The sequence below is a fragment of the Apodemus sylvaticus genome, chromosome 2 (assembly GCF_947179515.1).
Source record: "Apodemus sylvaticus chromosome 2, mApoSyl1.1, whole genome shotgun sequence".
In the NCBI taxonomy this organism is placed as follows: domain Eukaryota; kingdom Metazoa; phylum Chordata; class Mammalia; order Rodentia; family Muridae; genus Apodemus; species Apodemus sylvaticus.
In genome coordinates this window covers 40,870,302-40,876,301 of record NC_067473.1, presented here as the reverse complement: position 1 = coordinate 40,876,301, position 6,000 = coordinate 40,870,302, and positions in this window count along the sequence as shown.

Here is a 6,000-nt window from a genome sequence, read left to right as displayed (position 1 = left end):
ACTTGAGGTACTAGGTCGGGCAATTCGACAACATAAGGAGGTCAAAGGGATACAAATTGGAAAGGAAGAAGTCAAACTATCATTATTTGCAGACGACATTATAGTCTACCTAAGTGACCCAAAAAACTCCACTAGAGAGCTCCTACAGCTGATAAACAACTTCAGCAAAGTGGCAGGTTATAAAATCAACTCAAGCAAATCAGTGGCCTTCCTATACTCAAAGGATAAGCAGGCTGAGAAAGAAATTATGGAAATGACCCCCTTCACAATAGCCACAAACAGTATAAAGTATCTTGGGGTGACTCTTACCAACCATGGGAAAGATCTGTATGACAAGAACTTCAAGATCCTGAAGAAGGAAATGGAAGAAGACCTCAAAAAATGGGAAAACCTCCCATGCTCATGGATCAGTAGAATCAATATAGTTAAAATGGCCATTTTGCCAAAAGCAATATACAGATTCAATGCAATACCCATCAAAATCCCAACTCAATTCTTCACAGAGTTAGAAAGAGCAATTATCAAATTCATCTGGAACAACAGAAAACCCAGGATAGCTAAAACTATTCTCAGCAACAAAAGAAAGTCTGGGGGAATCAGTATCCCTGACCTCAAGCAATACTACAGAGCAATAGTGTTAAAAACTGCATGGTATTGGTACAGTGACAGGCAGGAGGATCAATGGAACAGGATTGAAGATCCAGAAATGAACCCACACACCTATGGCCACTTGATCCTTGACAAAGAGGCTGAAAACATCCAATGGAAAAAAGATAGCCTTTTCAACAAATGGTGCTGGTTCAACTGGAGGGCAGCATGCAGAAGAATGCGAATTGATCCATCCTTGTCTCATCCTTACAGCTTATCACTTGCAATTGAATGGAAGTAGTTCATTTTAAAATTTGACTTAGAGGTGTACGACATGATGTAAATCACTGATTATGAATGCCCTCACATGCTAAGTATTGACAAACCTCAATGTCAATCATTATGTCTTTATCTCTATTGAGGATTAGAATTGATTGCTAGTTTGTTTGAATCCATGATTTACGTCTCTTTGATCAAGCAGGCCCACGGTATTAAAATAAAAATCAAATCAAAACAAAATAAAGCTAAATAAAAAACAACTCTTGGTGCAGATCAAGATCTTTGTGGGCACATAAGATAAGTCTCAAACTAGATGGATGAAGTTGTCATGGAGGGACTTTCCAAAAGTGCCAAGTGAAAAAGAGTCACGGAGATATGAGAATGATAGCACCTCAAAATGTAGATGACAACGTGCCTGTAATGCAAGGGTGGGAGGAGGCGTGATTTGTACTTGATGCTCAGTAGTGGTCTAGACGTGCTATTTCCATCCTGTACATTGGCAAAAGAGTAAAGAGGAGATCAGAACAAGAGCTTCTAAGGTGTGGAGAATCGGCACCAGCTTCTCCCAGAAACTTGTGAGCACGTAAATCCTTAGGCCATACCCAAGATGTGTTGAATCAGAGAGTTATGAGAAATGGGTTCCAGTTATTTCAGAAGTCCCCCAGGTGACTCTGAGGCATGCTCCAATTAGAGAACCATTGGCTTACATCAAGAGTGAGAGTGTAGACAGGAAACCCAGAGACACATTTACCAGTGACCTCAAGATGGCTGCTAGTTCTGAAATGAAGTGCTGGGCATGGTGATAGAGACAGTAAGAACAGACTAGGCAAATAAGTGTTTCAGGTAGCAAGAGAATCCACATAGTAAGAATGCATGAGATTAGCTAGTACTGTTATGTGAGAGAAGAGGAAGAAGGATGAGGAGGGGGATGAGGAGGGGGAGGAGCAGGGGAAGGGGGAGGAATAAGAAAAAGAGGAGGAGGGGGAGGAGGAGGAGGAGGAGGAGGAGGAGGAAGAGAAGGTACAAAATGGTGGGAAGAGCAAGCCACTCCCAGTAACCAGCCACCTTGAAGATATCCCATTGTCCCTTATTCTGAAGTCATATATTTCCTGTCCATTTAAGTGAATTCCTGCCTAAGAGTTGTGGCATCCCACAAGCTAACCGGATCCCCAAACTTCAGACACAAGCATGAGAGGAGAGCACATTTGGCTGGAGAATCAATCCAAACAGCTGCTGCGGCCACATCGGTGGACTGTAAATGCACCAGCTTTTCTGCCTCTCCCTGACTCAGAAAACTACTTCTGTGATGGTTGACTACAGACCTAGCCCTCCGGGTATAAGTTATGAGAGGCTCAATTAGTCATAGACACTCGTTTATTTTTACCTTTGATGGGATAAACACATGACTTACTTTAACCTGTGAAACAGAAGGGTAGGTGAGTCTGTTGGTGAATTCTGGAAGCAATTTTTTCTCCTATCTAGAGTGTAAGACATTCGTTCTCCTCCTTTCTTTCTTATCACTTACGCTGGGGCCAGCTAGGGAGGGGGCCAAAGAAGTGACCAGACCTGGGATGGAGGCCGTGTGGAGGACACAGAGCGGACAGAATGACGCAGAGAAGACTGCTTAGCTGGCACCTCCGTCCGTCCATCTGTCCGTCCGTCCGTCGTCTGTGGAGACTCGGTTGTCTTCGGTTACTGCTCAGACATTCCTCCTTGCTCACCTTTTCTAGGAAGCTCCAGCATGGGCGGAACTCCAGCATGCCTGCTGGCCGCTTCCAGCCCTGGCATCCCGACTTGTCACCCGCATTTGGAAACCAGACATCCACCCAGTCGGCTTCCTTAGTCTCCTCATCTGACCCCCTCCGTTCCTGAACCCCTGCCTCTTTATATTCTGAAATCTAACTGCTGTGAACTGGAGACACCCTTATAACCAAAGCCTCTTCATTTCATGGCTGAATTGAACTCCTAGATGTATCTAAAAGTCCCTGGTGACCACCCCCTACCATCCTGTCTAACCGGCACCCCGCCCCAACCCCAAGCACGTTGGTTGCAGTGCCTGAGTGGTAGGTAGGTCCCTTCCTCATGCAGTCTCTCTTATGTGGACTCCTTCCTTCTGGTTTTTGAGAGTCACAGTTTTTCAAGCATGATACAGTGTCTCAGACTTTACCCCCTGTTTCTTGTCCAATCACTCAATTCCATTTTGTTCTGAGTATTCAAAAATTAATTATCATGTTAAATAGCAACTCCAATGGCATATTCCCTGTGAAAGGGCAAACTAATTAGACAAAGTTACTTAAGTGTTTGATGAGTATAAGAAGGAGGGGGAAAGGGCACTTCAGGCTAGACTGTCTGGTAGGATTGTGTGATTAAATCCCCACATAATGCAGCAATGTGGGATCTTTACATACATGTGAGTTTCCATTTTCTGTTAAACTTCAGAAATTTTCTCCGCATCCTTTGAGAATATCAGTTCCTGGCTCATGCTTTTTTTTCCCTGGGATTTTCCCACGTGTCTGTCTTTTCTTTTGAGCTGTACCACAGTATCCCAGTCCTCAGTCAGACCTTATTTATGGAGAACTGACTCCAACATGTCTACTTGCAATAGTGGCTGGCTAGCAATGGTGGCTGGGTAGAAGGTGCTTTTGTTATTGGGTGAACGGCAAGAAGTCCTGTGGAAATGCAGCCCTGCAGAAAGATCAATAGCAGCCTTTATAAATGTCATTTAAAATGCCATTCAAAGCAACCATAAAGGTTAATGGCTTTTTGTTTTGATTGTTTCAAAATATATTATCAGATTAAATAGAAGCTACAATGACATGCTTCCCATGAAAGGACAGAATAATTAGCCACAGTTATTTAAGCACGGGTAAATATATGAAAAAAAAAAACCAAAACCAAACACCCTATTAATAAAACCACAATGCCTGTCAGGCTGGGTGCTAAAACTTCTATGTACATAACACAAGGAAGCGGGCCTTCCCCTACATGTAAGCACTCAGTAAAATCAAGAGTTGACACTGAGTAGTTACCAGGAGTTTGGAAAGGCAGAGAGCAGCAGGTAAGAAATGTCTACCAAGTGAGTTTTTATGCAGCCAGGGACAGTCTTAAGTTTTCTAAGGAGTTACGGACAAACTCAGAAGACAAGTTCAGATATGCCAGGTCATTTTGAGGCAAGGCCTTACAGCAGTTCTTGGGTGGTGGTTTGGTTACCATAGTGAAGTTGGAAGAGCTTAAACACTACGTGTTACAAATTGCTTAAGAATGACTCAACCCTGACTCTCTAGCCTTTGGTGAAATTCATCTGAAACACTCGAGTCAATTTGGAAATCTATGCTTGAAGACCAGTCACTGCGGTACAGCAGGGTGTATTAAAAAAGACAATCTGTGATACCTTGTTTAAGAATAAACAGGAAGGCCTCACACCTCACCTGGGCAGCACAGTAGACACAGCCTGGTGGCTCAGGTACAAGAAAGCTGATGGGTTGGCTAACTACAAATCCAGGCCCACATCCAGGGCTTTGAGTAGGCCTACCCCAGCATCTACCCCATCTATGAAACGCTGGAGTGTGTGAAGGAGCCAATCCTGCAGACCCAAAACTGCAGAGTTTCCATGATGCAGGCCAAAAACAGGATATCTGAGAGGAATCCCAGTGAGGATGCAGGATTGATACTGTAGCAGAAGCCAGAGGCCTCAAACCAGACTAATTGCAAACCAGACTCATTGCAACAGAACATTTGGGAGTAAAGAGATTGGCCAAAGGATACCTGTGTGACACATTGTGACACACGGCAGCATCCACTGTGAGATGTTTTTGGTGTTTTGTTTTGTTTGTTTGATTTTCATTTTGAGGTTTTAATTTTTTTTATTACTTTTTGTTTTTATTTTTGTTTTCTTTTGAGGGGAGGTTGCAAGGATGGAGAAGAGCCCCTCCCCCACCAGGACTTGAGATACAGATGATATGAAGGGATGAGGAAATGAGGGGGACTGGGGTGCACGGGGTGAAATTCATAAACAATAAAACATTAAAAACAAACAAAAAACCGATTCAAACATGTCCCAAATGTCAAGGCAGACAAGTCACCTGAGGAGCTGGGATTCCTTAAGTGGAACTGTATGTATATTTAAAAAACACAAAACATCAATTTCTCAAAATCCTATTTGTATCCAAGGTTGTAAGATTGTTCTATTGAGAGATGAACAGTGAACTCGCAGGTTCCATGAAAGAGCTCATAATAATGAGTTTCGAGGGGGAGGTAGTGAGCATCCATCACGAATGGTGTTCAGAGGCAGATACTGAGTTTGCACTTTCTTTTGAATTTCCTGGACAAAGGAGCTTCCTCCTTCTCTTTCCTCACTGAACCCCCTGTTCTTGAGTTCCCACTGCTGTTCCGGGGACAGGAAAAGCAGAGATCACTGTCATGTGTTTTACTATCCAAGATGGTGGCTTCTGTGGAGGAAGAGGGCATCTCTGGTCTTGCCTGAGTACCAGCCATGGGTCTACACTCTCTCCTGGAGAGCATCCTGCTACTGTTAACTGCACTGATGTGGTTGTCAAACTCACACTGTACCAGACATAAAAGCAACTCTAAGTTCTGCTTCTGAGACATGAACTAGAATGAGGAGCTAAGGAGAAAAAGAATATTATTAATCTATTAATACCAGGTAATTAAAGTTGATTTAAAAAAAAAAGGTTCTACAGTGTTCACATTTGGAAAAAGAAACACACAAATCCAGATTTAAAACTTCCTTGTTTCAACTCCAGGGAAGGGGTTAGTGCTCAATTTTGTAGCAAGAGAACTCGGTCACAGTTCTACTGCCCCAGAGCCCGGGAAAAGCTCACTGGTCAGCGGCCTTCTCTAGCATCTGCTTGCTCTGTCTACAGCAGTGGTCCTCAGTCTGCCTAATGCTGCAACCTTGTAGTGCAGTTCCTCATGCTGTGGTAAGCCCCAACCTTAAAATTATTTTCATTGCTACTTCATTACTATAATTTGTTACTACCACAAACCGTAACGTAATTGTTTTCAGATGGTCTTAAGAGATGCCAATGAAAGGGTCGTCATCCACAGGTCGAGAACCAGGATTGTAGATTCTTGAAAAGAGGGCCTGGCAAATCTTATTTCAGATTCCTCAGA